The 22230-nt window shown below is 41.2% G+C and overlaps 1 long non-coding RNA gene across 1 annotated transcript in view; it reads left to right on the top strand.

The window, feature by feature from the left end:
• Nucleotides 1–22230, top strand: part of LOC141797280 (uncharacterized) — a 103854-nt gene that overhangs the window by 72156 nt on the left and 9468 nt on the right. The window contains exons 2-4 of the long non-coding RNA XR_012599028.1: nt 16288–16428; nt 17074–17102; nt 19153–19262. This is a non-coding gene — a long non-coding RNA (uncharacterized LOC141797280). The remainder of the gene's footprint in view (nt 1–16287; nt 16429–17073; nt 17103–19152; nt 19263–22230) is intronic.

Genomic DNA, 22230 nt, shown 5'->3' with positions numbered 1-22230 from the left:
GTAGGAGTGTTTGCAGAGAGATGGAAGTTGAGGAGGCAGCATCCCACAAGGGTTTGGATTCTTAAATATGCCTCACTGTCTTTTGTTAAGCATGATGCAATAGTGATGCAGCGCTTACTCTGTGTGTGTGTGTGTGTGTGTGTGTGTGTGTGTGTGTGTGTGTGTGTGTGTGTGTGTGTGTGTGTGTGTGTGTGTGTGTGTGTGTGTGTGTGTGTGTGTGTGTGTGAGTGAGTGAGTGAATGGCTGTGAGTCAGAGCTGATCTGAATCTGTGTTTAAGGCTGTTTTTTAACCTGCAGGAAATTATAGGTTGAGGGAAACCCCTCCCCTCCAAACCAAGCCACCTCTCTCCGCTTTTGTGTGTGTGTGTGTGAATGTGTGTGTGTGTGTGTGTGTGTGTGTGTGTGTGTTTCAGCGGGGGCATGTATGTCTGTGTACATGTACGTGTGTGAGTGGCAGGGCTGCTATCTGTGCCATCACACGTGGATGTGTGTGTTAATAGAGAATGCCCCATGCTGCCACTGCCTTTGTTTGCCAAGGACATACATATGCATAAAGTGTGTGTGTGTGTGTGTGTGTGTGTGTGTCCATGTGTACATGTAGTATGTGTGTGGGAGGGAGGGGGGGGGGTTACTAATTACTAGATTTCTATCATGAATATGTATGGCCGCATCCTTTATTATGGGATTGGCTTAAACACATCACACAGACGGACGAGTGGCAGAGAGAGGGAGAGAGGGGGTGAGGGCTCGAGAGGGGAAACGCCTCTTAAGAGAATAACAAAAAAAAAAAGCAAAGAAAGAGGGATGTTTCTGCTGCCAGTGATTTGGACCCATAACCTCCACTGTGTGTTTTATTAAACAAAAAATTAAATTAATGTATTTCATGAATTTTTATGTGACTAAACAACAGAAAAAAAGTAGAAATGTGGTGGAAAAATCCTGTTTTGATAATTATTTTCACTTAACCTACTTCATCATACAACAAAATTGTCCTATTTCATTAAAACAAACACTGTGGTTTGTTGTTGCTGTTGGGGCCATGATTTCTTAGATTTAGACATTCATAGTTTTTTCTCCCTTATTTTAGAGTTATACTGACCTTTATTAAAGCTCATATAAAGATCAAGCATAACCACAACAGGATTTAGTTTAAAAAATGTTAACAGTAAAATAACAAAGTAATCAGAATTTTGTGATGCAGTATAATCAACAGTTAACTTCAGAAAAAGTTTACAGTATATGTTGATTCTTGAATTAAGAATATAAAAGGCATTTATTTCAGAATTCACTTCTGTATACATGTTTATTTTTTAAATATTGTCACTTTTGCTTTAAAATGGGGACAAGATATTTATGACACATATGGTCAAGATATAGCTATGTCAGAATCTCTGTTCTTGTTGACTTTAGACCATTTCTCAAGCCTTTAACAGGTGTGGACCATAAACGTCTCTGTGTTTACCTTTTAAAACTGTTATAATGTTAATGATGGGCGCAAACCCACTCCTGGATCTATCTAATACCCCCATAATAATAATAGATTTGAAGGTAAAGGGCTTAATCAGTCCAAAATTATCAATCAGAGTCTCTGACCTTTCCAGATGAGCAGCCTTGAACCAGAGAAACATCTGGATCATATGTAAGGTTGATCATGACCTCAGTGTGGCCTTATTTTATACATTTAAGTTACATTTTTGTTTTGTTTTTTGTTTTTTTTCTTTAGCCCAAGAATTCATCTAACTATGTTTCTGCTAACTATGATAACATGACATTTAATATTACATCATGTCTTTCAGTTGTATTGATAGGAAAGCTGAAGTAAGACAGAATGTGTGGGGAGTAGAGAGTTGGAGAAGACCTGCAGTGAAGGGATGTTGCAGCCTCATGTATGAGGAGCATGCCTGAACCACCACATTATTGTGTCATCTTACTGAGTCTTTGTGTAAAAACATAACTCTATCAGAAGTTTTAACAGGAAATGAAAGTTGCATGTGAAGTATTTTGATTACACTTTCCACTGCTGCTGCTGTAGGAAGTGTTCTGTTTTGGTTAATACAGTCATTTTTTCTTTCATCTGTTTTGCGCCCAAACATTTTCCAGTGAAACATAAAGAATTTCAAACTGAATCCCATGTGGAGCGTTTTAGCACCTTGCCACTTCATCTCTGTCTCTCTTTTTTTGCCTCCCCTCTGCCCAACTCTTCTCCCTCTCTTTCACACACAATGCACAAACGGTCCCAATTTAAACTTACACTCATACGATCTGACATGTATACAAAATACCAGGCATTAAGTATTTTTCAGGCTTGTATTGTTTTTCCACATGGACAAACTCAATTACAGCGGCCATGTCTTTTGTTGTGGAAATCGTTCCACGTGAGAGCTGGAAGACAAAAAAATGAAAGAGCAGAGGAAGTCATGAGAGATGTAAACAAAACACACAGAAGGAGTTTGGGAATACAGACACAACTCATGATATGTGAATAATGATGCATTTCTGAGTCTTTTTCTTTTATTGGCATTTTTAATTATTGTTTATTTTCTGATAACAAAAAAATACTCAAGGCTGAACAAAGAGTTCAATGCCTGATGTGCGGAGAGGTGAAGCATCTCCCATTTTTACTGTCTCTGCTCAGAGCTGCGCTGGCCGAAGAGCAACCGGGATGTGAATCAAAAAGGCAGAGTGGTGCAACCACCATCAGGTCGTAAAGTTTCCACTCTGCAAAGAAAAGTAGTGCTACAAAAATTTGTGAAGCAGACCATGTTTATCATGATAGCACGTTGGTAACACATCAGCATTTGAAGAGATCTCTCTTAGAAATATCAACTGAGACAGCATGGCTCCAACTTAAGACTGTTCACATCCATGTCAGAGTTTTACATTTTAAGTCTTCGACTTTAAAACCTCTCCTGTTGAACACTTAATCTTATATATTGACGTGTGCTGCTGACCTCTTGGCCAGGTCACCCTTGCAAAAGAGATCTCGAGCTCAATGCAAGTTTTTTACCTGGTTAAGTAAAGGTTAAATAAATAAATAAAAATCTTCAACTCTTTATCCGGCTCATCTTCCTCCATGTTAAAGTGAAGCACATTCAGGTTACAATATTGGTCACAAAACACAAATCACCCATACTAGCTTAAATTAGCACCAATGATGATGAAAGCTAAGACAGAAATTTTGCTTGAATTAAGGATTGAAACATGTTTTGGGTTTCAGAGAGTAATATAAGGGGTAAAAGCTGATATCAAAATAAAAGCACTCAAGTAAATATGTGTTTTTTCCACTAACCTTATATTGCAATTACATTATGGTTGCCTTCCTAAATTGAATGACAAAAGAACAGCTTCAAAGTCAAATGGGGCAACACACGGCTAGGCCTGGAATGATAGTCAATAAATCAATTAATTGTACGATAATTTAAATGAACTCGATAATTTTGCCTGCTTTATTATATCGCCATGTGCACGCATGTTTGTTTTCCTTGTCTCACCTTCACACAGGCTGGATATCAAGAGGGTTCACTCTGTGCATCGCTCCCAGCACCTGGGCACGAATACTCTTGTCAGTCACTTAAGATCTTCGTCTCGGGGGAGAGGCGGGGCTGCTAGCATCAGGCTAGCGTAAACGCACCAAATGCAGTAAGTGAGCCTCATGAGCTTGTCAGGGGCAATGCAGGTTAACGTAGTAGAAATTAGGAAGAAAAAAGATGATTGTAAAGCGAAACACCACTGCCCCAGTGTAGAACTTGCATGCTCAACTACAACACAACCACCGACCCAGTTTTCCCAGCTGGGGAAAAAACTGCACCTGCAGATGCAGAGCCTTGTCCCAACAGCCAACACTCACTTAGGTGTTTGATCGGCAGATAAATATGAACGGAACCCAGAAAGTGAATTCTGAACGCTTTAAACAGAGACAACTGGACTGTTTGTAGATTCGGATGAAACTGATGAAGCCTCATGGATGAGAGGTGAAACATCTTCACATTTCTGAACAGTCCATTTGCTTTGTTTTGAGCATTCAGAATAACTATGAACTCCATAAGTGAGAATTTACATGAGCTCGCTATGTCACAAAAGAAATGCTGCACTTTGACAAAGTGCAATTTTTGACTGACAGCCTATTTAATTTTTACTGTATTATCTTTTTTAAGATATTTGTAATTTATTGATATCCCAATGACTATAGTAAAATTTCAGCATGTGAAATGAAAGTCTATTGCATTATCATGATACATTGTTTTATGTTAGTGGTAAATTAATTATCATCAATTATATATATAATATAATTGGGAGACAATATATCGTCTAGCAAATTTTGTTATCAGCCCAGGCCTATACACGGCAGTGATTAGTTATTAAAACTGAGTTTGTCTATTGGCTCTCTCCATTCCTACACCTTGGCCTGTATTGTGTAGAGGTCTCACTTTAAACTGCATCAGTCCACTTCTTCATGCTTATGAGGCATCTCATTGTGAAGAGTTTACCTCAGTGGTTATACAAGTTATATAAGATCTATCAAACCATCATCCGCTCCCAAGATTCTTATTTTAGCTGAGGTGCAAAAAGACCTGCACATAAAAAATGAATGAACATGCTCCCTTACTATTTTGCACCTTTTATTCACTGCGTGCACTTTCCACTCTGTTTTTCTCAACCCGTCTCCGAGTCACCCCAACACCTTAAAAAAAAAAAAAAAACACACATTCAAAAGACTATGAAAGCTGCTATCTTTCTCTCTCTCCCCTCCCCTACCTGCCTCTCCCCCCACTGGCTCTATACCTCTGACAATAGTCCTGCAATCTGAGCAGAGAGGGGGGAAATAAAGGAGCAGGACAGCTTTTTAAAGAAGAGAGAATGTCAACTGTCAGTCTGGTGTGTGACGTTGGAATCAGTGTTCGCCATCAAACTTGTATCCGGAGAGAGATGAGAAAGAGAAAAGGCGACAGCGGAAAAAGGTGGTAGGTCTCTGGACAAACTGTAAAAGTAACTAAAGGGTAGAGGGGAAAAAATGGCAGCATGAGTGCATGCTGGGTAAAGAGAGGTTGGTCATCCCTGGTTTGCAGAGCTTGATTTGTTATTTTATTCCAAAGCTGCTCTCAGCATCTCTCCACCTTGCGCAGGGCCCGCTGTGACGGGTTTGGAGTGTTTGAGAGGGCACGCTCTTTTTGCACGGGAGCAGCACAGGCGGGAGACAGAAAAGTAGAGAGAAAGAGTATGAGAACCGGGCGATGGGGGCCGCCAGTGTTTGCGCACGTTAACATAGACATCACAAGTTCCCGGCGAGAGAGGGCAACAGGGTGCAGCAGGGCATTGAGCTGGAGAGAAAGAGAGGTTGCAGAAGAGGAGGGAAAAGAGGAGAGGAGGAAGAGAGGCGGTTTTGTTTGAAGAGAGTTGTTGAGATAAATCAGTATGTTTACGTTCTGGAGGAACAAAGTGTTCGGTTGGCAGAAGAGCACTCGACTGTCCGTTTCCCCCTTGGACTGTTTTTACCAGATTCTTTTGTGAGCATTTAGTGGAAGTGTAATTCTTGTGACATTAAAGTATGAAACATGTCAATACTCAGGGAATAATCTCTTTGCAAACAGTAACGTGACATTGATGTGGGTGTTTACTCTATTTTCTGGAGCTTTGTTGAAAGCCTTGTAGAAAAGAGGTTCTTATGCTCTCTTCTACTGTCAAATACCTGTTTATATTATAAAACAAGACGCTTTAAACACTGTTGATGTAAATCTATTCATGTAATAGTAAGGCTTTGGTGGCTCTTCACAAAACAACGGCATCACTCAGGCTTGAAACACAGATACTTTTTCACTCCATTGAATGTTTTCTTAGATTTGAACTCTTTTTTGCCCTTATTTTTTTTTTTTGTTAGAGTAGTTTCTATTTAAAATCCTAATTGAGCCAGTTTTAGACTCTTTTATTTGAACAGGAAATTAAAGTTTTTGATGATACCCTTTCCTATTTTTTAAAGCAGGACAATAAAAGATACAGAACTGTTACAGTCTTTCTTGTACAAGACTTTAATTTTATAAAATTAAGTTTCACATGCAGCATAATTATAACCTTCAGTTTTGTCCAATGGTAGCAGGAAGATGAAAAACAGTGTTGTACAGTTTCCTGAAACTTGATGGATTTTTTTTGCTTCTTTTTTTTAATTCACGCTATTAAAATTTTCAACCAGAACAGGATCTGAATCAAAAACCTAGAATAGTATCAAGCAAAGTATAGCAGCTGTGTTTTAATACTAACATCTCTGACTTTGGGACATGCAGTAAACAGTGTATAATACCAAGACATGGTCACTGGTTCACATTTCAAACTACTCAATCATTGTATTGGATTGTTTTGTTTTTTTTTGTCTTTGACCTTTTTTTTTTTGCAAAAAGTGCTTTAACAAAAGTCATAGACTGAGGGAGCATTTGGTCATACAAACAACAACTTCTTCACAAAAATGTTGCACTAATTTTAGTAGGGCAAGCAAAAAAAAAGAAGAGTAAAATAATGAAAGAATGAAGGGAAGTCAGCGATTAAAGAACTTTAGCATATCTCCTCCTTACTTTAGCATGCGCGACTCTCCAAAGTGGAGCTGTGCTGAGGTAATCAAACATGAAGACGAGAAGGAAACCGTCCATGTGTATCTTTGCGATTCTCTCTATTACTTTGTACTGTCTTCCATTCATTGTCCTTACACATACGCTTCTTCTATCAGTGTCCAAACTGCCCACAGCAGACAGAGACAAGGGGCATGTGGGGTGGTGTTGGAGGTGGAGTGGGAGGGGGGGAGGACTTAAGCGCTCTTGTACAAGAGAGAAGAGAGAATGATAGCCATTCTGCTTTTATTATCTCAAATGTATCAACTTAATCACAGCTTCAGTCTCCCCCAGTCCTCCCCTGGGCTCAGTGGGAGACACTGAAGGAAAATTGGAAAAGTATTGCCGGGCTGGAAGGTAGAGACGAGCGGAGATGGACAGAACAGGGGGATGGGGTGGGGGACGTTTGAAGAAGAGTAACTACCATAAAGAGAGAGGAGAAGACACAGAGGAGAGAAAGAGAGGGTAAGAGATAAACCTGTTAATTTTTCATGGCCAGACAGTCATAATCACAGCGTTCAGTGCCCTCAGAGCCTTAAGAGTTGGCCGGTGTGACTGTGTGCATATGTATATGTGTGTGTGTGCGTGAGGAGAGAGATGGATTGAGCTTCATTACCAAGACTTAGGGGACCCCCACCCCATCCCCTCACGCTCCCCTGCGTCCCTGCCTGGCTGCCCAAAGTTATAATAGTCCCTATCATAAAGACACATTATCCTCTGATAGGAGTCAGTACCGTCTTTAGGCTATAAAAAACACTCAAACTTCATTTATTTTGGCGTATACGGCCACAGATAGAACTAATGAACTAAAGGGAAAGTGTCGGAGCAATCAAAAAGAATCCTGGGTAAAGTTTTTCAAGTCACCAGAAAATTATTTGACCACTGGCGCAAAGTGAAGCAAAGATACTGTGCCCTATCGTACAGTAAAGCTGACAAGCATCAAATGGACTCTTTCCCTTTTTCCCCCTTTTTTTTGGCTGAGTGGATATTTTGCGAAAATTGAGCCAAAAAATGTACATTTTTATGTAGAGCACACATATTTTAACATGTAAAACAATATTTTTAATAAATGTAAACCAAGAAAGAGTTAAAGCTAAAAAATATATTCTTCATATAGTTGTACAGTTTCTTTGACCTGTCAGTGTGTGAACAATACCTTAAGGGAGCATGACCTCAGTCAAGGTCACACACAAACACTGAGCAGGTTGATAACGACCATAATCACCCATCTCCAACACACACACACACGCACACACACACACATACACACACACACTCACACACACATACACATTCATACACAAACAGAGTTTGGCAGCACATGGCCATGTAAGGGAGAAAACCACTGTGTGTGTTTACACTAAAACACTGCTTGTCTGAGTGGCTTTAGAGGCCAGGCAGAGCAGGCAGCCTTTTTAACAAGCCATAGAAAAAAAAAAACAGCAAAACACACACATTCACACACTCTTTTTCTCTCTCACACACATGAAGCTGTCCTTTCCCCCTCTAATATCCCTGTGATGGTTTCTCTGTTTCCTGGAACAGATCAACATACGACACATCTTCAGCTCATGATTAAAAAGCTTTAAATGTTAAAAGTGATCTACAGATGTGTGTAGGGTTTGTTATGTCAACCACAGTGCAGCTTGTTTCCTTCTCCGTTCTCCCTCACAGCGCTCTGCGTCTACATTACAAGCACTTGCCTCTTTTTCTTCCGCTGGAGTGTGAGTGTGTGTGTGTTTATTTGTCAGTGTATGTGTGTCAGTGTGTGTGTGTGTGTGTGTGTATCTGCAGGTCAGAAAGGCAGCATTTGTTCTGTGAAGGCCTATAAACATCTGCAATCCCTTTTAAGGGATTGTTTAGATTGACGGAACGGGAAAAATAAACGTTCTCAAGGAGGCCGGCGCTCTTTTACTGACAGAGAGATCTCCGCTACCAGCACAGAATGTGTGTGTGTGTGTGTGTGTGTGTGTGAGGTGTGTATTTGTGTGGGTTAGGTGTGTGTGTGTGAGCAGAGCCTAAAATGACAGCTTCTTTTTTGGTGATCAGACATATTTTTTACATGAACCCTCTGTGACCTCACCTCTTCTTCTTCTTCTTCTGCTCCTTCTTTTGTACCCTCCATCCTCCAAACCTGCCTCTATGAAACGCTCACAAACTTTCAGCAGTTGACGCTTTTCATTATTTTTCTTCTTAAAAGCATGGGTGTTGTTTTAACCCCCCCTTCCCGCCAATCTAAACTCACGTTCACTCCCTCTCCTCACCAGCACAAACTTCTCCCCGTCTCCTCTCTTTTTCCTCCATATGCAGAGGAGTTGTTGTGTCTGGAATGGGAGCAACATGTGGAATATATCAAACCGCTCTGCCTCTCTCCCTCTCTGTCTCTCTGCCTCTCTGTCTTGCCCGGCCTCTCACTTATTCACACATACACACACGCACGCACACACACACGTGCTTAGATCTGGTAGCGGCGCTTGAGAAGGTCCAGCGTGAGGAAGTGGGGTGTCCGTCCAGCCGTGATTTAGGTCAGAGGGAAGCAGGGAAGGGAGGCTTCTCTGCTCTGTGTTTATTTGAAGCGGGAGCCATTACTGCTGTCTCTGGGCCGTATTTATACACAGACACTGAACAGACGCACGCTGATACAGCCGAGAAGTGCGTGTTTCTCTCCGTGCGCATAATGTGACTCACACTGGAGATGTGTGTGTCTGTGTACAATGCGCAGTAAAAATAAACTGCTGTGATTTGTGGTCTGGGCCTAATAGAGGAAGGGCCGTCTCTTTTAGTGGGAACAGTGTGGCAGCGCTGGGCCTCAACGAGTCCTCGGGGACCTGCTGGCCTCACTCCAGTCCTGTCCCAACATACTCGATTCACCTAATGAAAGACATCTAATCACAAGACTGGAGTAAAATAAGCAAGCAAGTCCATCTGCTGCGCGGAGTATGAGTGAAGGGTTTGCAGCAGAGTAAATAAAAGTGTGCATGTGTGCAGGAGGTGTGAGTGAGTCTGTGTGGTGTAAACTAGTCCCATGGCATCTATTGCCTGTCTGCCATTACTGCAGGGTTGCCACAGCTTGTAAAAGCCTCGTTAACACAAAGACCTGCTCACATGTTAATTGGCTAATTGACTAATTAATTTTTGCATAAAGGCCTGCACAAGGAGGAAGGTTGGCTAATTGAAAGTGACTATAGGTTTAATTACGTGAAGAAAGGGGGGTGAAAGGGGGAGTTGTGAAGGTGGGAGGAACAGATATGTAGTCCTTTTTACGGCATTAGAGACTCTTATCTTTGATCTCTGCTTCTGACCTGTCATGAATCTCTGTTTAACTCCAGGTAGATGAAGGTTTGTCAGCAGCCTTTAACCGTCTGTTACAGGTGTTTCTGTGCATGCTGGAGAGATACAGAGACAGGGAGGAGCATTTGAGCGACAGTGTTGCTGAAGAAGAGAAAAAAGGTGCTTCCCAGTTTCATTAACCGTGCATGTTGCAGAGAAATTTATTTGAGGAACTAATTTGTTTATTTGATAGGGACAGTGCTCATGCATTCATATGATTAAGATGTAAACATGCTGATGTTACCAGGACTTGTAGTTTAGATCTCCAGTCCTTAGAAAGGTAGCAGAGGCAGTGAGCTGAAAAGTGTGAATATGCAAAAAGAACAATCAAGAAATGACTAAGGTATGAGTTCTAAGCTGAAGCAGAAAGAAATGTCCGGCAGCTAAACTGCCTGTGGACGTGCGCTGCAGAGAGGCATCAGTGTGATCATGCATTCACATCAACAGTAATCTAAGTCCAATTATTGAACAATATGTAAAACTGACACACACATCGGGTTAGAGACGGAGGAATGTACCACTGAACGAATGTCTGTTAATTCAATTCCTACCCGCCGCTCACTAACACAGCACCACAAATTAAATCGGCCAGGGGAGCAGACAGCTAACAAAGGAAATTAACAATGATGCTGCCTCTGTATTAGGGCATATGGATTCGCTGCATGTTTGCTGCGTGTGCGTAGCCGCAGCCTCGCGCCTCTGTACGCACAGAGAGGGGGGAAAAAGGCCAGTTTTAATCAAGAAATCCATTCCACTTTTCTAACCTCTCTTCGCTTCTTTCTCCCCCCTCCCTCCATGGCGGGCTTGTGTGGAAACAGAAGTGCTAAATTACCCTGGAGCAGTCAGACAAAAACATCTTGTTGGGTTCTAAATTGCTTTGCATGCATATTAATTGGACAGAAATCCCTGCAGTGTATTTGGGTTTGCGAGCATTTGTGTGTGACTCTGTGAGTGTGCGCCTCTGTACTGTAACTGTGTATGTACAGTATGCGTGCGTGTGAGTGTGTGTGTGTGTTGGGCAGCACCGGTGAGCTATTATAGCCGCAACGCCTTGCAGAGATTTGGAGGTTATCTGTTTTTGTTGGTTAATTGTGAAGCTGATAGTATCGAGGGTCTGGGCCAATTCAAGTGGGCTTTCAGCCAAATTACCTCAGTAATCGTCTGTATTCAAGTCCCTGGACGCTCTCACCAAGACAGAGGCTGGGAAGCCCTGAAGTTCAATGGAGAGGGGCAGATCTGACCCCAGCTTTAGACAGCTTACACTGTAATTGAAATGATATTTTTTTTCACACCCTTATTGGATTGCTGACAAGATTTCAGCAAAAAATTCCATTTGTGGTCAATTTATCCTGTTTGTTTTTAATTAATGCGGGCGGCTAATGAACTCAGAGGGAATCTCAGCCAAATGATCAGAATTTCCTCCATGTTTTTGCTGTTATCTCTGAAGCAGTAGGCTTTTGGAATTAGAGCATGAAATTGTTTGAAAGTAGGAAAGGAATTCACTTGGATGGAGCACACAAACACTGCAGCCAGCACAAGTAGAGAGGGACATTGGATTGAATTCGCGGATCTACTTTTCATTTACTATGACTAGAAATTCCTTTGACGACAACCAAAGATTATTTGAAACTATTATGAGCTTAAAGGGACACAGGCATGAAGTAATAAAGAAATACATAACCTGTAATCAGATATTTTCTGCTTCTGTGTTGATTTAGGGAATTAATAGTGGAGCACACTGTGTACACGCAGTTAGCATTTTGTGGCTGCAGCCTCTTGATGACTTGCCTCCTCTCAGAGATAAATCATCCCACGGCTGTCCTTGTCCAAGTAAAAAGTATTTTATTCACTGAATGGGTTCAGAAAATAAATTAAAGAATGTGGTTGATGTCTTGAAGATGTGTATTTGTGAATATGAAATCTTGAGAACGCTACAGACAAAGGGCTCAAATGACTCTCATTCTGGCTGCTATTAATCATGAAAGAATGAACATTTATACATTTTAGATCTGATAGAAAAAAGAGGTTCAAGAATAACCTTGACAGATGATCCCAAGAAGTCTTCATGACCCAATCGACCGCAAACTATTAATTCTTTTCATCTTTCTTTTCTGTGTACCCAGACCCGTAATTACTGTGTGCCTTGTGAATCATAGTTTCCTTCACTTCAGACTAGTGTTTCTCTGTTTCACCGTAACCTACCTGCACAGAACTACTATCAAGTGCATGTGTGAGTTCTTGCTTGTGTGAGGTTGTGATTTAGAGAGATAGCAAAAAACTGATTGAGGCTAATACTCGATAGCATGCACAAGGTAGGTTGAAAGAAATGCACAGCTGTATTCACACATACCTAAAACTCCTAAAAACTTCCAGAATGTTTGGGTTGTGTGAACCAATGTGAACGCAAACAGCTCCGTACTTCCTCAAGTACATCTCTGCAAGCTGAGTCTCTCTGATATGAGTGTGATTGATAGAGTGATAGAGGTGTAAAAAAAATATTGTTACGGCAATACATCACAATACTTTGACATGTGATAAAGCATCAGTATTTCAACTCTTAATATTTTTGTACAAACAAAACCTCATGTTTTAGGTGAGTTGGAAGTACAGCGCATGCTCCCCACTTTCACTGTGGTAGATTGCACCGATGAGCTACTCCACTGCCCCTAAACTGTATAATAAATTTAATCTCAAAGTATTTTCACAATATTTTATTTCTAAACTTGATGATGTGGGTTTTTAACCAGTATACATCAGTTCACCCTCTATTCTTGGGCCAGTTGGTTTAAAATAATTTTAATTTTAATTTTTACAGATAAAATAATGATTATTGTCATGTTTTGCTCAATTACATTTTTATGTGTAACATTGGTTACACCAAGTGACATTTATCAGTTTCACCAGCTGACCACATCTTTCACTCAATGATTTTTTTTCAACATCAGTTTAATGTCACAGTAGTTTAAGTGACACACTAGATGCACTTTATGTTTTTGAGGCCTGAACCACACCTATATGGATATATTCCTAAACGCACATTTTTCTGTCCAGTTGGGCCTCTCAACCACACGAACATGGCGATTTCACCCACATAAACGGAGATTTTTTAAAACAGATAAAAAAGTGAAGAAATAAAAAAATATCCGGTTGAGTGGATTTGTGTAGCGGTGTTAAACGGAGCTGGTGTACACGCGATGACGTCAAGCGCCTAGCAACAAGTCACTGTGTTTGACTGCGCCTGCTCATAACGTTCTTCTTCTATGGTTTTCACATTTTGCTAACCTGCCACTTATCGGCCAGGCATGGCATTGCAGGCTTCAGAGGCGATCGTTTTTAGTTTGGACTCTTCGTATGGACAGAGTTATTTTTGTGGTGTGGAGGGAGATTTATTTTTAAACGAGGACAAAGATATCCGATCAAAAAATATCCATATACGTGTGGTTCAGGCCGGAGTTAAGTGTATGTATTAAAACTCTGCATCTGACTTTATTATTTCAAACACAACAAAACAGAAAAGTTGTTTTCATTCAAAGAGTTAACAATATTGGGATATACCCAAGTATTATGCAGGGATCCACCGATACCGATCCAGGATTGGGTATCATGGATCGATGCCCCTCAAAGCTGGATCGGTAACGGTGGAAAGGAGCCAATCCATGGTGCCGATCCAGGCAACCAGCTTTCTCCCTTTTCTTTTTTACCAGCGCCTTTAGATACTTGATTTGAATTGTTACCTCTGATGCACTTTTATGTTTTTTGTTGAATTATCAGTCTACAGGGTAAAAAATATTATAATTGGATACTAATTTGTGCACATTCTGAAGCATGGTTTTTACCACACTGCTGGTAAACATTAAGATATTTTATAGTTTAAATAAATATTAACTCCAGTAACTCCACTAACTTTTTTTTGCCTTTTGCCCAAAACATTATCAGTCTCATCCCTCAGTAGGGAATGCAGGTTATTGTGAAACACTGGTATTGGATCGGTATCAGTATCAGTGCCGGTATGACTCGATACCTAAAACCCAGGTATCGACCAATTGGAATGAGAAAAGTTGGCTCTGTGCATCCCTAGTATTTTGATGCGTATCGTACCGTGAGGTTCTTGCCAGCACTCACCCCTAGAGAGCGATGGAGTTTATATCAGATACCTGTGTCAAAAGGGGAGAATGATGCTCAGCAGGATGAATACAAACATCTGAAGGTTGAGAAAGGGGAGTCATATTCATGAAAAGAATGGCAGAGTTCTCTCATCTTCCCTTTTATATAAATGTATTTAAAGTAAAGGTTTGTGTCTATTAATGTTATAGACTACCTCTTGCAGACTCCTGCCATCTTCAAAACCTCTCCTTACATCTGACTTGGAGGACTTAACGCCACAGAGTTTGTGAAAGTAAAAAGTTTGGGTGCAGAGCTCCTGAAATTTTTGCAAAATATTCTAGTGGTGTGTATTTGAAAAATGTTTGGGCTTTTTTTTCCGCTTGTGGACTTAACAGAAAGGAAGGATGACTGACATCTTTCTTATGTGCTTTTAGGCAAAGAATAAGTCGTCATCATTGTCTCTATGGTGTGCTGAGCAGGACTCCAGGCCATGAATCCTCAGACGGTGACCTCATATCTCACCCACCAATCCCCCAAACACACACACACTAACAGTCACACCCCTCCACCCACACAAATACAGCACTACTTCCTTTTCTGTCCTGCTCGCATGCCTTTTTCTCTCTTGAATTATTTTGTGTTTGTTTCCACATCGCAGTCTGTAAACTGCTCGGTATCTGTGCGTTTGTGTGACAAAGAAAGTCACGCACCCACACATATTTCACTTCTGTCATCATTCCAGACAAGGCGTCGCTGTGTGTTTTAGCAGCCGTTTAGTTTCTGCCATTTCACTTTGCTGCTGAAGGTTGAAGGAATACTCTGCAGAACACACAAACAAAATGTGCAAGCGGAGACAAACACACACACATCCACAAACTCACACACACAAACACACATGCACCCAGAGCGCTCAGTGTGAAGCTGTGAACATAAACACTTAACCCTGGAAAGATTCAATGATGGTGGATAAAAGAGTGATTTGTGTTCTGCTAAGGGGAAAATGAGTAATCCTATCATTCAGCGTGACATGCAACACAACACACCGCATCAGTCACAGACACACACACTCAAACACACACACACATGACACTAAACACTGCCTATCAGGATGATCAAAGCATGCCTCACCCACACAATAAAGCGTTTGATTTTTCTATTTCCCGTGTCATCCATTTTCTCTTTATGTCGTTGTAAACCTCTTCTTTTCACTCTCTTCCCGCCGGCATCGCTCCTCACACAACAGCTCATATTTGTGTATTCATGTAAATATCTCAACTAATCTCTGTAAATATATTTATGAGGTTTAATACCTTTGTACAGTAATACTATGCATGCTGAGCATAAGGGCTTTTACACCCTCATGAAGACCCATACTCTCTCTCTCTCACAATCACACACACACACACACACACACACACACACACACACTTACACACTCACTCACAGACTCAGCTTGCTTTGGGTGCATACCAATCCCCTGGTCTTTCTTTCTTCCTGCCGGGGCATTAATTCCTGCCCATATTTCCATCTGATTATGGTCCGGTTATACCCGCAACTAATTGAACATTAAATATAAAGAAAGTTAATGAAAATGTCCTTTATCCCCTCCAAACTAGGCCTGAGAACGCATCCATTAACGCAAATTAATCTGGCCCTGGTGCGTGTTGCAGGGAGGAAGATATATGCACAGTTTGCTGCTCCCCTCTCCAACCCGAATTATGGTCCTCCTCCACCACCCTGAGCAGGACAGTTAAATAACAAAAGATGCGTTGTTCTCCTCTTTCTAAGTATTCCGGTAAGCCATTCCCAGAGCTTCATATCTGGGTGAAAACAACGTGACGCTGATGCTTTGGCTCTGTTAGGAGTTTTTTTTTTGTCCTGCAGATCTCTTGTTACTGCTGCTGGCCCGTGTATGGACCACCGGCACTGTGCTTTAACTGGTTTGGACAGAGAACACAAATGTGTGCAATCGATTTTTCTATCAGAGTCCAAATGTGTGTTATTTTAAAGCACAGGTGTCAGAAGTGTAGCACCAGCACACACAACCTGATTGTGTCTGTTTTACTCTGTATAATGAGTTTCAGCAAAAAGATAAAGGAACAAAATATCACTTCTAGAGTCCTGGAGGTAAAATATATTTCCCCTTGTTTGAATTACCTTCTTTCATTGCAGCTTTTCATTCTTGCAAAGCTGCATTGAGTTGTCTTATTTTCTAATGGGCTTGTTACTTTTACTTCTTGTGTGCTTTTCCTCTCACTAGAGTTTCCTGTACAAGTGGCTCTACCAGAGTCCAAGACCCCCACTGTGAGCGCAGCCAACAGACAGAGTGACGCACAAGAAAAAAGGAGGAAACAATGAGCGGATGGATGCTTTCATTCTGATGAAAGGAATAAACGCTAAGGCATTTATTTTGTCTATTATCCCGCTAAAAAGCCCTCTCCATTCCTTTCCCCCCTCCTTCTCTTCTTGTTCCCCTAGGCCCGTCATATTAGCATCTCTCCTGGACAGCGAGGGGTTAACTAACCCGTTTAAGGGGAACCACAGAAAACAATACTTGGACCCCAAAAAGACAATGGCGGTGCCTTTCTCCTCCGTATTTGTAATTTAACATCAAAAGACTCCTCTTCCAGCGACCTCTGAGAGCCAGCGTCTCTTTAATGAAGCGCCCCACCCCCCTTAATCACATTCAAATTGGTTAGTGTTCAGAAAATAGAAATATGTATTAGATAGCAATAAATTTTCATCATTGGCTAAGCCTGCTTCTTAATTGTCCTGTCCCAAGGCTTGGGAATTTCATTGTTCGTTAGGTGCTTAAGTCCCCCATCTCATTCAGTCTCTCTGACATTACTGCTGAGGGCTCTAATGCCCAACTAATTTGAATGGGGATTTACATGATAGAGCAGGGAGCATTAAAATGTGGAGGGAAGGGAGAAAAGGAAAAAAGGAAAAAAAAAAGGAGGGGGGAAACGGCTTCTTTCACTTCAAAAGTCACTTTGTTCAAAGTCAAATGACAGTGTTTAAAGATGCTCTATCTCTCTCTCCTCAGGATTTTGGACAGCGGTGCCAACTTTAATGGTTCGTTATCTTAGCCCCCTCTCCGTCTTCCTCTCTCCTCACCTCTTTTTTCTCACTCTGCCTGTAACCATAGGCTTTTGTTTAGTGGCACCATACTGTTTTTAGGATATACATTGTTTTTGAGAGACTTTGAATTGCAAAACACCTCAGTCGTTCTCTATTATTTTCACCTCTTTTATTTCTGTTTCTCTGCATGTCACTCAACCATGTGCCATTGGAGGTTTAGGAGGCCTTTTGAACAGGCATGAATGTCCATATTTGTGCACACGTGTACTGTTTTGACAGTGTGTATGTCATTGTGGTTATAATATTAGGCTCTTTGCTATTTCTTTCACTCTATTCTGCTATGTAAACCATTCTGCTGGTGTTTCTGGCTGGCGGCTCAGACTAAAAAAAAGGCTTGGGATTGTTTTGTGTTTGTTCTGGAGGTATTTTGGATCAGAGGTTGTGTGTGTGTACTTGTGTGCATCTGGCTGTGCTCCTCCAAGTATGTCTACTTTGGATCAGTGTGAAGTAGAAGCAGTGGTGATAAAGAGAATCAGATGTTTTCTGATGTGCGCTGTTGGACTCTGCATGTGTGTATCTGGCAGCGCAGATGTATAATGTCCATAAGGCATATGCAGGGCAAACACTTTGCAAGGGGAATTAGAAATTTAGCGGTGCAGTACCTAATACAATCATCTGTGCACACTTGTGCTTTCATTCACACACGTACACACAAGTGCTATGAATATTCATACAAATATTTGTGTTTTCATTTGAATAAAGATAATGAAAGTTGAACCCTGACCACCTGTTGTTAGGCTGAAGCAGCCTGTGTTTCTGCTCCATGGAAAGCTTCTCTTAGCGCTCAGCTATGTGCTAAATATGAGGTGATAAAAGCTGAATTATTAGACAGTGTCACAGCCTGCTGTTTACCCTGTTTTAATTATTGTTTGCCTCTTTTTATCTCATAAACATTGATGCTCTCCACCTCCAATGCTCAGTAATTAGTGTGTTTGGTTTGACCTATGTGTCACTGGAGATGAGATGAGGTTGCAGAGGGTCAGAGCTAATGAGAGAGAGGGGTCGACCTTAGACATTGAGTCAACCCAGGGCAAGATGGGTATCATCATACAAAACAAACAATCCCACACATAAATGTTTCATGGAAATAACAACAATGGTGAAAAATTACTCATAATTTACTCATTAGAGACTGTGCTGACAGCGGTAATATGCTGGATGTTAACTTTCGGAAACAGGGGTTTGTTATCAACAGGAAAAGTATTATTAATTTGATTCTGTCATTCTACTCTTCATGAGTATCACAACAGCATCCTCTTGTCGATACTTTGTCTGTTCATATGTGTTTTAATCTTCAGCATCTCCTTATCTGAGGATATCGAGCTAAACGTCCCGCTGTCTGGAGACTGAGAGATCAGAGTCAGAGAGTGAAGGGTTAACTCTGATAATCACCTGTATAGATCCGTGTGCGTTAGAGGAAAAAACTGCTGGTTTCAGAGCAGCCGACCATGAATGGTTATTGATTCTATCATAAAGACCAGCTGTCTCCTGGGTCTGAGGCTCTTTAGGTAATCACTGATGCTTGTTTTTTCTCCCTCTGGCACTTCGACAAGTTCATGTCATACACCTGTTCGCCACATCTGCACAGTTTTCAAACCTATCCCACCTCAACAGAGCTATCTATTTCCTGTTTTGATGACTTTTGGCCTATCTATTCTTGGCTGCTTTTCACAATTTCCCATCTATGGATCTTAAAATTCCTTCCCCAAAGTCTCATAGTTATAGATAGACAGACAAGCAAACAGTCAGACAGGCGACAAACTGGGAAGCACTTCCTAATAAGGCTTATGATGCTCGTGGGCTCATGAAGCCATGCGCCCTGCTTACACTGCTGCTGTAAATGATTAGCGTGGCTCAGGCTGAGCTGTATTAGCCGGGCTGCCATCACTGATAGCTCTCAGCTCACAACTTTTATTGTCTTGATAAAGCCCTTAGCTGGAGCCTGCATTAGTAACAATCAACCAATCTCTGCTCTGGTTTCTAGGTGGGAATGGCGGTAGGATTGTGTGGAAGCCATGAGAACCAGATGAAGATGCTCTCTCACGATGGTGGCCTTCGATAGCTGGGGAAAGTTGGAGGAAGAACAAGAGGAAGGTGAGAAGTCCGGCTTTGACTTTGATTCTGTGACCAATAGGGGTGTGTCAGAGCTTGATGGACCCTGGGGGCTTGGCCCCAGAGGCGAGTTGGGGGGGGGGGGGGGGGGGGGGGAATGTATGTATGTATGTATGTATGCGCAAACACTTGTCTTTACTTCGCCTTACCATTTTTTTCTCCACTGATATTTAGTTCAACTACTAAGGTGGCAGGACCCTTCTGGGGGCCCGTGCCACGTGTGGCCATCTCCTGCTAACACATTAACTAATGGTCAGAATTAAAGAGAAACAAAAAGAGCAGCCCTTACTTTCTGCTTTTTATTCATGTTTTTAAATCTGATTGATATTGCTTTGCTTTATCTGTAGCACACCCATTACAGCCTTACATCAAAGTGGTGAGCCTTTATTTTTGAAGCAGTCGCACCAAATACACACTCCCTAAATCTCCCAAAAAGTATTTCAGTACACACCCACCCATACTTTCACACATCAAAATCCTTTGACTGGCACACAAATGGTGGAAGAAAAAGTATATTTTTATTATTGTGCTGGTCAAAAAAAGGTGGGCGTAACACCCCAAGCGTGCCATATAGAAACAAAAACCACACATAGAACACACGCAGGCTTGTGGAAATAATGTCCACCCTCACATACACACCTACACTTGGCCCTCACACAAGATGCACACACAAAAAGACACAGACAAATGAGACCTTCGTGAAATAGCTGGTGGGTTTTCTGCTATGGTCATGATTTCCTTCAGGGCTGTGAAAACACTCTGCATATGGAGTCCATCTCCTCCACAGCTTAGCACTGAGACAAACACACACACACCCACATGGGGGAAAATATTCCTTTCCACTTTTCCCTGCCACTGTAAAGGTATGTTAAAAAAAAAAGAGAAAAAAAGTGCAATAAAAATGACAAGGACGCATATAAATACAAATTTAATGACAAAGTATGTACTTTTTGTTTCACATCCTGTGAGGTTTGCCTTGATTTAGTAAATCTACAGACTAGCTTAAATCATACATAAGGGTACTCATGTATTTGCGGCAAAGAACGGAAGTTTGTTAAAGCGTGAGGTATTTCAGCACGGCAGAAGATCAATAAGATCTGTTGTGTATTTTTTTTTTTTGATCCATGAGGCTGTCTATTGAGTTACTAGAGCTCTGCTAACAGGTTATCAACTAAGGGCAGTGCGCGTGTGTGTGTGTGTGTGTGTGTGTGTTTGTGAGAACATATTCATTAACATCCTTATCACAAAACAGGCAAATAGAAACTGGAGCCAGCTCCGTGTGTGTGTGCACGTGTGTTCGTGTGTGCGCGTGTGTGCGCATGTGTGTATGTATCTCTCCTTTGACTGGGTTGGGGTGTGGAAGTATTGACCACTTGCCAGGGGATAGGAGCTATTGATTGTGACTTATCCAGCTGTTTATATTTGAACCCTGGGTTTGACCTCCATCGATCGACACACACCTCACAGTCTGCAAGGTGTTCAACTCTGCTTCCTGCTAATGGGGCTAAATGGTTGTGCAACTTGTGTGTGTAGTTGTGAGTGTGTATGTGCAGGATGAACATGGCCACTCCTGTGTGGCTTTTTATTTAGGAGGGGAAAAATTCAGGGAATTAAAAGAGGCTCTTGATTGACTTGATTGTTGTCATTAGTTTATACATGTTGGTGTTTCACATAAAAAGACAGCCCCCTACAAACACACACACACACACACACACACACACATACAGCAGAATTTCTTTTTTTTTGCCTAGCACTCAAGGAGAGCATGAAATTCTTTGGGAAAAAAAATCATTACCAAAACCAGACCTACATTTTTCTATTGAGTCCTCTTCAGTCTGTCATTGTCATGACAACTTTGCAAGGTCTCCGAGGTCTCTTGATTTAATGTGAATACTCTCCTTGCATATTTAATAATTGGCTTAATAACATACTTGTTATTCAGTGACCAATACTCAGTCTGAGTTTACCTTGACTCTCTCAAGATGTCATCCTCATACATTACAAGCCTTCACACACTCCCACAGACAGGCGGATACAATGAAGTCGATTTTTAATTTTTGTTTTCACTCCGAAGGGGAAGGTTAAATTTTACTCGCCCCCTTCCACCTTTTGTTAAATTGTCTAAAACGATTCATTCAAAGGCCTTTAATAATATTGCGGCTCCAGTCAGATTTGCATTTCTCTCAATTTCACTGTGCCATGGCCCTCACACCAACAGAGATGCCTTTCCTTCTTCAAATGAAGAATTATTATGAGTGAATGCATGTTTATGTAACTGTTTGTCCGTCTCGGGTGTAACATCAGAATTTTAAATGGAGGCAAGCCAAAAAAGAGGGGAAAGTTTTGTCAGAATACCTTTTTATTTCCTTGTGTGTGTGTGTGTGTGTGTGTGTGTGTGTGTGTGTGTGTGTGTGTGTGTGTGTGTTGGTGTGTGTTGGTGTGCGTGTTCATATTTGCATCTGCGTAATCTTGTCTCTGGCTCTCCCTCCCTCTCCATTTGAAGGGTTGTAATGAGTCATCAGGGAGAGCTGATGTGAATTATTAATATTCAATCATGATGCTGTTCATGAATTAACTGAAGCCGGAGGAGGAGGGGTGGACAGGAGAGAAAGGGGGGTTAGAGAGATGCAGGAAGAGAGATAGTGAAGATTGATTTCTAAGATTAATTTCTAAAGCAAGAGAAAATGGCAAAAAGCAGCTTAATATGGAACATAAAAACAACAGGTCTTTGGAAAATACAGGAAATGTAGGTAAAGAGTTAGTTATATTAACCATGACCCACGTGATATTTCTTGTAAATAACTCATATTGTCAACATCATATTTTATGTTTTTTTTTTTTTTTTTTACCTTTGTCGCGATAAGGTTCTCTGCTTTCATTAGCCACAATGTAACTGATACACTTTTACAGCCTTTGGATCCACATCATTGTTTTATGTTAAAGTTATTGA

Source organism: Halichoeres trimaculatus, unplaced genomic scaffold, assembly GCF_033239565.1.
Source record: "Halichoeres trimaculatus isolate MK-OKI-2021-1 unplaced genomic scaffold, fHalTri1.1 fHalTri1_scaffold_1, whole genome shotgun sequence".
Taxonomy (NCBI): Eukaryota; Metazoa; Chordata; class Actinopteri; order Labriformes; family Labridae; genus Halichoeres; species Halichoeres trimaculatus.
The sequence above is the reverse complement of the archived record's forward strand: the minus strand, read 5'-3'. Positions and strand labels throughout refer to the sequence as shown.